The sequence below is a fragment of the Elaeis guineensis genome, chromosome 3, assembly GCF_000442705.2.
Source record: "Elaeis guineensis isolate ETL-2024a chromosome 3, EG11, whole genome shotgun sequence".
NCBI classification, from domain to species: domain Eukaryota; kingdom Viridiplantae; phylum Streptophyta; class Magnoliopsida; order Arecales; family Arecaceae; genus Elaeis; species Elaeis guineensis.
Genome location: NC_025995.2, coordinates 51,550,795 through 51,563,784, shown reverse-complemented (window position 1 = coordinate 51,563,784; position 12,990 = coordinate 51,550,795).

The window sequence follows — 12,990 nt, the reverse complement described above, 5'->3', positions numbered from 1 at the left end:
GGCTTTAGTCTAAGTGAGAGTTGTTAGGAATTATGTCCTAAAACTAATATTTGATGATTGAGTTTATCTTTTTATATGAATTATTATTTAATAAATAAAAGTTTTTTTGATATTTTTCATCATAAAGTAACATCTTTTTTGAATTCTTGTACTGTGATGAATTCCCTAGAACTATACTAGTGTACGATAAAGAGAGGATTTATCATATAGTTCTTAAACATGTTCGTGACCTAATGATATGTCATTATGGGATGATGATGTTTATCGAGTGAAGGTCGTTGTGTGCCATATGAATTGGTTGTCTACTTAATCAAAGAGTGTGGTGACACTGGTATGGCATATAGGTGAGATGTAGGGGTTCATCGTCATGGAACAAGTGACTCACCTACTAAGCATTTTGCTGTCAAGAGCTGCTCGCAAAATACATGGGTATATATATCCTTCAGACCTGAGATCACCATTGTGACTTGCAAGTAACTCATTGTGCTTTGGTGTCAGACTACCTGGATTTCTAATACAGTGACAGAAGGCTACTGGGGACAGTCAAGTACTTGTGAAGTCTGTGTGTGGATCAAGATGGGATTGACCTCTCCAAATTATTAGAGTTGATGTATTACTATATTTTAATTTAGTAAAATCTTGACCAGTATAATCCATGAGATGGATTTGAAAGGTTGAAATACAATGCAGATGAAGCAATCTCAATTGACAGTTAACTTGAGACCATCCTAGGGCATTTAGGGTCAAAAAGATGAATTACGTGATAACCATGTGCATAGGTTCTGAAATATTTCTTTACAATAAGTGCACCTATCTAGACATTGAGAACCATTGCTAGATGGTATCTCGATTAGTGTAAGAATTGGTTCCTATGCTACCAGCATAGTGTTTGAACCTATGGAGTCACGCACACAAGTCAGACAAAGTAGGAAGAAATTGACCTATATTTATATATCCAATTTGGAAGTATTTGACTTGATTAACATATAAGCTAACTTAATTTAGAATTAAGTTATGGGTTAAATGAGATTAAAGAGTTGACTATGTCTAGCTAGCACTACACATGAGGTTCAGGTTCGATCTCGGGGATGAACTGTTTCTAATCTATGATTCATGAAATATATAAAATATTAGATTTAAATACTAATTAATTTTATATTAGATATAAATTAATTAGATTTAAATGGATCCAAAATCTAAGTTAGACTTGGTACAAAGGTTCTGAGGAGTTTGGGATTGATAGTCTTTCAAAATTATTTCGAACCAGCTTCGAATCAGATTCAAATTGAATCTGTTTTGGATGAGATATAAGTATTCTCACTTGTACTAAGAATACCCCCTCATGAAGGATGACCAAAACCTAATTTGGTGCTTATTAGGGGCATCCCAAGTAGATGTGGGAGTGGGTGCAAAGTGGATGTCATAAGTGATGGCAATTCTATCTCACGTAGGAATCTTTCTTTTATGAGTATTGGATCAATTCAAATCAGATTTGAATTAGGAGTCTTAATCTCATTGGATCATGAGAATCATCTATAAATAGAGAGGGTCTATACTTATGGATGCATAGCAATAGCATAGTTAACAAATCAGATTGAGAGAAAAGAGAAAGAGAGAGAGGCATGAGAAGAGAGAGAGGTCCCTTCTTCTCTTTGGCCTCTCCCCTTATTGCCGCCCCTCTTCCTTTGGACGTGGGGTCTATTTGGGTGTCCCACTTGCAGGTTTGAGGAGTCACACCAGCACATCTCATCCCTCGATTGATTTAGTTGCTAAGCCAATTGGATTGGAGTTCATCCTTCTTTTCTGCGGCGTCTGACGTGTGTGCAAAGTAGAGGGTCTGCACATCCAGACCTCTATGAAGGTTTGTATCAGATAATTTGAGATTTGATCTCTGGTTCTGCTATATTTTAGGTAAGAATTTGATCATTAGATAGTAGAACATTAAAAAATTTTTAGATGCAACCTGGGCATCCTGGAGGAAAACTATTTCTCTTTCTTTCAACAGACATTGTAAGCAAATTTCAGGCTGATCCCAGGGAGGATCATTGGAAAGCTGTGAAAAATATACTCAAGTACTTGAGAAGAACTAGAGATATTTTTTTAATATATGGTGAATTTGATTTAAAATTGAAAGTTATACCGATTCTAATGTTCAATCTGATACGAATGATAGCAAATCGATATCTGGATATGTGTTCACCTTGTATGGTGGTGCAGTATGTTGAAAAAGTTTCAAATAGTAAACTGTTGCTGACTCGATCATTGAGGTTAAGTATATTGCCACAAGTGAGGTTGCTAAGGAGGCTGTCTAGATAAAAAAATTTATCATAGAGTTGGGTGTGGTTCTAAGGATTGAACAATTAGTGCCTCTTTATTGTGATAATACTGGGACAGTTGCTCAAGCCAAGGAACCAAGGTCTCATCATAAATCCAAGCACATCCTAAGATGATTCTACCTCTTTTAGGAGATAGTCGAAAGACACGATGTGATCATAGAGTGAGTTGATCTAAGAATAATATAGCAGACCCATTCACTAAGACCTTGTCAATGCAGCAGTTTGACCACCATCTTGATAGCATGGGTATCAAGTATAGGGGCGATTGGCTTTAGTGCAAGTGAGAGATTGAAATAATTATGCTATACATGCCAATTGCATATGGGATGCGATAGGATATTTATTGTAATTTATCTTTCAAACTCATATAATTGATATTAATATTATTAATAAAATTAATATTTTTGATTCATTATATGCTGTATCTTATTAATGTTAAGATTATAATAAACCCCATAGGTTTGGGCAATGATTTTAGGACTGTGATGAGATCATGCCAATGAGACCTAAATTCTTGATAGTTCTGATCTAAAATATTTTTAGTCATTAGTACATTGAGTCAGAGATCAATGATATCGGTAAGACTGGCATGTCCTATGTATGCTCAGAATGAGGATGGTCGATCTCACAACCACTTGTGTGGTGACACTAATACAAAGATATAGATACTCACTAGAGAATAAGTTTACTGAATTGACCTGTGAGAGAATAAGCAGATGGAGTCTTATTTATATGTCAACTGATAATTATCTAGTGGTAGTTGTGTAAGTGATCCTTTGACCTGAGGTCACCATGGTACCTTGTGTACATGGATCCATATTTTGGTTCACTACCTAACTTGATTCTCAGATCCTTGTGTGGGGTGTTTTGGATATGATGAAGTATGCATGGAGGTTGTGAGTAATCAATAAAGGATCAGTCACTCCTAATAAAGGGAGCGAACATCCTATGTGATCTCATAGGATGGTGATTCTGGAAGTCTTTGGCCAAAGTAGGGTGATAATTAGAAAAAAATTTCTAATATTTCATCAACTAAATCATCACTTTCAGATTGAGAGACATAAAAATAAGTGATTGGGTTTGACATATTTGCATGCCTACAGCTCATCTGGGATGTTGTTTGACTTAAGGATTGAATTACATGAAAACTTGCCACTGAAGGATATTTTGGTAATTTTTTATCAAAATTTTAAATCTTTCGAGTAGTCATGATATATTGCTATATATCAATCTTGACTTGTGGGCTTGATAAAATTAAAAAAATTTGATTCTGGAATCAATTTGGAGAAGTCCAAGTTGATTGGGACTCTTCGGGTGATCTAATCTCATCGGATTAGGGTTACGTCAAAAGTCTGGATCCATTGCTGGCTAGATTTGAAACCCAATGGATCACACACTTTAGGATTTAATCTTGATCTAATTTAATTAGAGTTTAATATAAATTCTATAGGTTAATTTGATATGCTAGCATATTGTATTAACCCAAGTTCTCAAATTGGTTTGGTTCAAGTATTTGGGCTAACCTAGACCAGTTGGCTTTGAACTAATGAGATTGGATCAATTTGGATTGGCTCCTTATCCAACTTAGACCAATTTCAAGTAGATAAGGACTCTTCCATTTTCACCAAAAGCCATGCAAAAATATAATTTCCACCTACCTCAAATCAGCATGAGAAATAAAGAGCCCTTCTTAAAGAAGGCTCTTTATTAAACGCGTTGCCTTAGAAGATAAATCAGAAATTCTACATTTTAATGCTAAAAATTAATAGAATTTTTATGAAACATAGAGAAGGAAGAGTACTTCTATTCCAAGTATCTAAATCACCAAAAATTTACTCAATGAATTTATTTGGTGCGTGGAAAGTTGGAGTGCCAAAAGTTGGCGCCCCTTCATCTCATGTAACATCCCTTGGTCCCCTATTTGTAGGGAATGCCTTAGATGGCTTCTAGCTGAGATTTTTGGGTAACATAGAGAGAAGGGACATCAAATCATAGGAAGAAATCTAAAAAAAATTGAGAAAAAAAAAAGAGGAGAATTGGAGTGGCAAAAGTTGCTACAAGGGTGGTGAGATTTTCAGCAAGTATTGCTGGAGTGCCCTAGGATTTAGTTTTCTCATATGTTGGAGCAAAAAATTTAATCCTAGATTGTATGATATCTGAAGAGTATCTTCTTGGTATCCTTTTGGTGGTATGATCAAAAGCAACTGGGCTTTGATGCGATCGTGACACAAGTTTGAAGCCGACAGTGTTCTTGAGAAGACAAGGTGTGGCTGCGCATCGGTTGAGAAGGACCTTGACCAACTTTTATGTGGATCACCATTGGAGGACTTATACCTTGGGATCTTGTGGAGAACACCAATATGCCACTTTTCTATTTTGGTCAAAGTATAATATTCTATCTCTTTGCCTGCTTGAATTTGCTTTGATCGTGTTCGGCAAGGTGATTCTAGGGTTTTGGGTTCGACTGGATAGTTTTATTTGATAAAACTATTGATTTGAGTATTTTAAAAATTTTTAAAAATTATTTTTCACTGCGTGGCCAAAACCTAACATATGCATTCAAATTAAGTAGCTTTGCTATGAATAGCCAATATACCGTAGGTCAAAGGACCAGTCACACCACTACAGCATCAAGAAAATCACTGACGAGTTAGTAGACATCTAAGTAGTTTTTTGTGTTGGTCACGCTCAGTGTAAGTTATTCTCTAACAACCACCTACACTCTCATCCCTGTGTCTCCACACTGTAGACTCAAGACTCATCTACCCCATAAGGGAGGTGATCTGTGCACCTATCTTGAATGGATTGATCACTGTCCTCTATGACGATCCTTTGATCAGGAGCATTTAGAAATTAATCATTAATGATGTATGTCTCAAATTTTTAACACCTTAAAAATATATAAAATTATTTTTGTTAATTTTTGAGATAAATCATGGACACATATGATATGATTGGTTATAAAGATTGCCCATCAAGTACAAAACATGCTTTAGAGAAAGGTATGTGTCAGCCAAGATTGGCTTCTAGGACACACATCTAACACTCCAAATCCTAGGTGCCATCCAAGTGATGGAAGGAAACTCCTTTGTGCTGCCAATCACCATCTCCTACTTGGACTAGGAGAAGACAGCTTTGTAGCCACAAACGTAATCTCCTAGTTGTTCTTGGATGTTGCAGATGCCCAAAACCTGGTTGCTAGTGTTTTTTTAGATCTCCAAGGTGTCCTAGAGGTCTGGGAGACGTCCCACATCAATCCTACAAGGATTGGGAACAAGAACAAGGAGATCTATAAAAGATACTGCCAAAAAATCCACCCAAAATTTTTAGCAACAAGTCCTTGGTGTTTCCGCATCTCCACAGTCTTTGTTGGTTGTTTCTAGCGAGCCACGCTCCAAGGAGAAGTCAAGGAAGATCCTAACACTGCGCACCTTCATCTACGGGCCTGGTCTATTGGACTTCTCCATCTTGGGTTGCTGTGAGTCAAATTCAAGGTGCCAAAACCCAATAGTGGATTAGTTCAATAAACTCAAATGTGTATCTATGTATATACATATATATGTATATGTATATATGTGTCTATATGCACACACACACACACACACACACATATATATATATATATAAATAAATATATATATATATATATGTATATGTATATGAATGTATGTATGTACATACATATATACATAGGTACTACATACATATGTGTGTGTGTATATTTATATATATGTATGTATGTATGTTTGTAGTGGGTCATTAGGCCTAGCTATTTTTATTATATTGGTTAGTGGGTCTTAAACCCCACTGAAGTGCTCCTTTTGATTCATACATGAACAATAGAAGAGCAGCACTTATTCCAACCCTATTTGCATTATATTCAAAAAATAAAGTACTTTCTCATATACTTCCAAGCACACCTAATGAGATGCTTGAAAACCTACTCCTCTTTTTCTTTTTTCCCTCCATGCCAGTTGTTTGCCCTTCCCACCTAGATATTCCATGAAACTTGTTGGCTAATAGAAAGGATGACATGTCAAATAGCAATAGATAGATAGGTGCACGATCTTGCCACTAGCATTAGAGCAATGAGAAAGATGATAATTGAAGAAAAGATACAAGAGTAGCATAGGCCTATGTGTCTTGATCTTTAAAGATTTTTACCACCATCACACCACCATTCAATTGAGATGAATTCGGATAGGGATAATGGTATAGCTTGGGCTATAATAGTAAATATTTAAGTTAACACTACTCCAATAAAAGCTATTGGTAAAGTAAGATAAAATATTTTGATTGGATTGTTGAAGGATCCATATGAAGTACAAAATTAACTTATTCATACTAAAATATCATAATTGCCCACTTTAATAGCTGCTCCCCATTTCTGATGATTCTAGTAATTGATGCCACTCAATCTCCCATTATGCATGATTGCTAGCACAACTACTCTGCAACAACTATCAGAATTGTTAACCATATCATATCGATCTCAGTTCATCCATCATGCTTAAATTGGCCATCTTCTCTTTATTAAGCCAATAATGTAATTGCTAGTACTTAGGAATATTACATCTATTGATCATGTAGGTACATACACCTTGTATTGTGATAGATCATAAGCCAAGTCTTCGTCTATTAGCCGACTCACCAACATCATGACTGAATTCTATCTCTTCATCTATCTCCATTGGTAGGATATTGTTAGATGAGTGCCCTAGAAGCCAATTATTGGCTGACACATTATGTAATTCTAAAACATAACTTTATATGTGTAATATACTTATTATTAATAAAGGATAATTTTATTTCACTCATGTTTATGTGTCCACTATTTATTCTAGAAATTAACAAAAATAATTTTGTATATTCTTAAAGTGTTAAAAATTTAAGACATACATTATTAGTGGTTAATTTCTAAATATTCTTGATTGAAGAATTGTCATGGAGGACAGTGATCAATCTATTTAAGATCGATGCATGGATCACCTCCCTTCTAGATATATGAGTCTTGAGTTTGTAGTGTGGAGACTCTGGGGTGAGAGTATAGGTGGTTGGTAGAGAATAACTTGCACTGAATGTGACCAACACAAAAACCCACTTGAATATCTACTCACTCGTCAGTGGTCTTTTCGATGCTGTAGTTGTGTGTGTGGTTTTTTGATCTATGGTGCATCGACTATTCACAGGAGGCTAGTTTGATTGCATGTTCACTTGATCCCTAACCATTCGGATCTTTACTATGTATATTGGTTATAGTGGTTTCAGGTTCTCTATTTAGAATAGGGTGCATCTAGATAGAATCTATCGATCTTGATAAAAAAAAAAATTCTATATGATTTGCAAGATTGAGTTCAAAAAATTTTTGACCAAAGCAAGTGTGAATACTGAAAAAGAGTTTCTACAGGATTCACAAATGAACTCAAATCGAACCAATCTAGTATATGACTGATATTGAGGTTTGACGAGTTCTCTATGACCTCCGTCTGGTCGGAGCTCATGATAGAAGGACTGAATCATATGATAACTGCACCTAAAGATTCATACTTTCATTCTGCTGGGTTGTCACTACATACTGCTAGGTGTCACTAATGGATTATAGGACTTATCGAGCATTGTTTTGATGATCGATGACCCTCGAAGGGTAGAGTTAAAATTGTTCTAATCTATCGAAAGAAGTTTCGATGATATTATGATGGAAATCATAATATATCTTACTACCAGATAGAATGAACTTATGAGACAAAAGAGATTTTTATCCGATTAGATGGTTGATCAATGATTATGAATTGTTGAAGGATCTAATCATCAATATGATCGATGATTAACCTTATGCAAATATTGTAATTAAATAATTTACTAAGTGTTAGTGAATTATAGGAGGATTAATTAGTAATTGGATTGCTAATTGGCTCAATTTGATTGAGTAATGAGGTTTGGATCAAGTCTAATTAAATTGGATTCAGTTTGACTTAGATTGGATTTAATTAGATCAAGCCTGAATGTAAGGAAGACTAATCCTTGATTTGATCAAGACTTGAATTCGGTTAATTTCTAATTGGATTAGAAATTTATTGAGAAAATTAGATTCCAAATTGGATTGGGTTCTTTTCTCTCCTTAAATTCAACTAAATCAGATTTGGATTGAGACCAAATAGGAAACCCAAGAGTCCCAACTCACTAGGACTCTATCCCCTTGTGCATGCCCTAGTGTTCATGCTAAAGCATCTCACATAGAAGAGTTTTGTCATGAATTATTTTTGCATGAAAGAGAGGGTGGGCGTAGAAGAAAGTTAGGTGGCATCTCTTAATGAGTCATCCATCTTATTTCTTTCTTAATTTGAATTTGATTCAAAACAAGAGATATGGATAAGAAAGGAAAGAGATCAAGGGATTGTAGGAAAGTTTGGTGGTGCCTATTCTCTCGTGCATTGAGGTTGGCATGAGAAGAAATTAGATATGTTTTCTTTCTCATGCCACTCCTTGTTTGATGATAAAAATATGGATGCTCCACCATTTTATGGCATGCAAGAGAATATGACATCCCCCCTAAACCCTAGTCTCCATGCCCCTTATAAATAGGGTCCAAAAGTTGGACACCAAGAATTAAGAGAAAAAGAAAAAATCCTCTCTCAAGCTGAGCCTCTTCTTCCCTCTTCTTCCTCTTCCAGTTCTTCTTGATCCCATAGAGTGTCTGTGAGATTTGAAGAAGAAGTCACTTCAGCCATCAAAGAAGAAATCTCTATAAAGGAGCTAGCACCCCAAAGAGATCATCTTGCCTCTGATTAGAATGAGTCCTCAAGTGGATGTTTGTGGAGACTGGACACATGTGTGGATAAAGAAACCGTTCAAATCCATGATCATCGGCTACGGTGTAGTTCGACCAGCATAAGGTATTGAGATCTAATCTCAATGTTTATTTTTATTTTTAGATTATATACATGTCTTAGATCTGGGCATGGGTAGTTAATAGATATGATCTATTGCATGTGGGGTTAAAGGGTTTAACCTAGATCTGTTTCTGCTAATTTTCAAAATCATTTTAAAATACATAAATGCAACCTACCCGCTTTCTATCAGTGGTATCAGAGCTATTGATTTCTCTTGACATGCATGATTTGATTTTTGATTTGGATCTGAATGTTTAAGTAGTTTAATATTGATCTTATGTTGATATAAGATTGTCCTGATATAGGGTTAACCCTATATATTCTAAAGATTATCCTAGCACATGATTGATCGATTTTTAAAATTATTTTTAAAATATTTAAATCAAACTTTTAGATCTAAAAATGAATGTATGTGATATATATTTATTTATATAAGATCTAAAATTAGAATGATTAAAAGTTCGCATTGGACTGGTATAAGGTTGTCTGGATATAGGATTTACCCCCTATATTGAAAAGATTGTCCTAGTTTGATGCGAATCAATTTTTTTAAAAAATATTTTTAAAATATTTTAATCATTATTTTAGATCAAATTTTGCATATATTTGATATGCATAATTTTAGTTTTAGATCTGAAAATTATATATATGATATATATTTTATTGTTTAGATCTAAACCTACATATATGAGATATATGACTTTAGATTTAGAACTAAAAAAGTTTCAAGATCATTAACTACTAATACATGCAATGAAATATAATCTAAAAATATTTTTAAAATTTAAAAAATTATGTTAATTGTATGTCGATATAGGTTGAATAAATTAGGTCTAGTGATCAAACTACAATTAAGATCAATTGATTAGATCAGGTTAGAACCCTTATCGATTTTGAACAGTTGGCCGAACCTAATCAATGGTTAGTTAAGATTAGGTCAAAGGAGCTCAAAGTTGAGTTTAATTATAGTTGGTCATATTGATTCATATTTTGATATAAATTAATTGACTCAAAATCGAATTTGGCTCAGTGGTCCGAACCCGAATCACTAGGCTAGCCTATTCGATTCTAATTGATCAGTTTGTGTCTAAGGTAAGTTGATAGTTTGATTGATAGTTTTTAACTGGGAGCATGCTTACCTAGTTATTTTGATGGTGTCTAAGGCAACCATCGGCATATCCTTCCATCAATCTCACTTATCTGGCCAATTTGGTCGATTATAGATTGAATATGTTTGCTTGGTAACTCATGTTCACCCATACCAATTAGGTTAATCAAACATCAAATATGCTGACTTAGAAAAGATCTAAACCTAAATCTTCTTACTAAATATTAAGTCTAGTGATCTTCCACCATTATAGAGATGCAAGTGCCTTCCTGGTGTTGATCATTTTTGGTTGGTTGTAGTGGCTCGATTGCATCGAAAAGGTACAACCACTCTATTGGTATAGGATACCTGGGGGTAAAGATGGGATTGGATCCAACTACTACTATGTGAGGGATCCAATGATAGCTTTACATCCATTGGTGAACGGTGGGTCTGACTTAACTAAGAAATATATCAATAATTATTTAATGAGGCCATAAGACTTAGAGACCAAATCCGCTGCATCTTGCTTAGCAAAGCAATGGACAAAGTATTATCCACTCATTGGTCTGTGCTCACCAATAACTATTAGATAAGATGTGTATAGATCAGTGAGACCGCAGTACCCACTAGATATTAGATGTGTGCCCTAAAAAGTCAATTATTGGCTGACACATTTATATTTTTAGGGCTTATATTTGCACTTGTAAATCTTTATTATTAATAAAAAAGTTTTTTATTTTTAATCATATTTATATATCCATAATTTATCCTAAAAATTAACAAAGATGATTTTATATATTCTCAAGGAGTTGATAATTTGAGACATATTATTAGTGATTAGTTTCTTAATACTTTCGATCGAAGGATCATTACAGAGGATAGTGTCAACCATTTAAGATCAGTGCATGGATCACCTTCCTTCTGGATAGATGAGTCTCAAGTCTACGATGTAGGGACACTAGGATGAGAGTACAGGTGGTTGTTAGAGAATAACTTGTACTGAACGTGATCAATATGAGAAACTACTTGGATGTCTACTTACTCGTCAGTAGTCTTCTCGATGCTGTAGTGGTGTGAATGGTCCTTTAACCTACGGTGCATTGGCTATTTGTAGTGAGACTACTGAGTTTGACTGCACGTTCTCTTGGTTCATAGCCATTCGGATCATTACTATATATGTTGGCTACAATAGGTTCAGATTCGCTGTTAGGAGTAAGATGTACTTAGATGAAATCTATCGACCTTGATAGAAAAAGAGTAGTCCTATGCAATTCATGAGACTGAATTCAGAAAGTCTTTGGCCAAAGTAAGTGTAAATACTGAAAAAGAGTTTTCATAAGATTCACATGTGAACTCGAGTCAAGTCAATCTTATAGATAACTGACGATGGGGTTTGATGAGTTCTTCATGACCTCTATTTAGTCAGAACTCATGATAGAAGAATGAAATCATATGTTAACTGTACCTAGAGATTCAATACTTTTATTCTACTAGGTTGTCACTACATACTGCTAGGTGTCACTAGTGGAGTGTGAGACTCATCGAGCATCATCTTGATGATCGATGAAACTTGAAGGGCAAAATTAGAATTGTTTCAATCCATCAAAAAGAGTTTCGATGATATTATGATAGAAATCATAATATATCTCACTACCAGATAAAATAGAACCTATGAAATCACATGCAAAAGAGGTTCTTGTCTGGTCAGATGGCTGATTAACGATTACGAATTTTTGATGGATAAAATCATCAATTTGATTGATGATTAACCTTATACAAAAGTTACAATTAAATAGTTCACTAAGGGTTAGTAAATTGTAAGAGGATTAATTAGTAATTGGATTACTAATTGACTCAATTTGATTGAGCAAAGAGGTTAGGATCAAATCTAATTGAATATGATTCAGTTTGACTTGAATTGGATTTAGCCTGATTGTAAAAGAGATTAATTCCTGATTTGATTAAGACTGGAACTCAATTAATTTTTGATTTGATAAGGATTTGATTAAGATAATTAGGTGCCTATTTAAATTTGGTTTACCTATCTATTTGGGCCTAACCCAATGTGATTTAGTTAGGGATCAACTAAGGAAACCTAGTGTTCAGATTAGAATATACTCTTCCACCCTTGCGCCATCCTATTTCTGGACGTCGAATATTCTTCATGCAAGAAAGGTTTTTGCATGAGTTTTCTCTATGCAAATCAGGTATCTGCCCCTTCCTATCTCACATTCAAATATGGATAGAAATCAGGTTGTTGAGATAAGTTCAAATATGATTTGAATTTAAATCCTTATCAGGATGAGGTATGACCTCACCCTGACTCCATGGGACCCCCAAATTAAGTAGGATTGGTTTTTGGCAATGAATTATGATTTCACTTCACCGTGAGAAAGTGTTCTATGAGTTTCTTAGCATGGAATTTTTTTGGCATGAGTTCTAGGGGTGGGGTGGCCTCTTTGTTGACATGAGTTCTAGGGGTGGGGTGGGGTGGGGTGGTCTCTTAGAAAGCCCTAATGTTTTCTAAGGCTTAGGTGTTGGTATAGTTAGGAAGAGAGATAAGAGAGAAAAAGGGTTTCTCTTCTACATCTTCCACCACCTAGAGAGAAAAAGGGTTTTCTCCTCTACATCTTCCACCACCTCTTATTCCTCCTAATAGGTCCTTCTTCTTCTC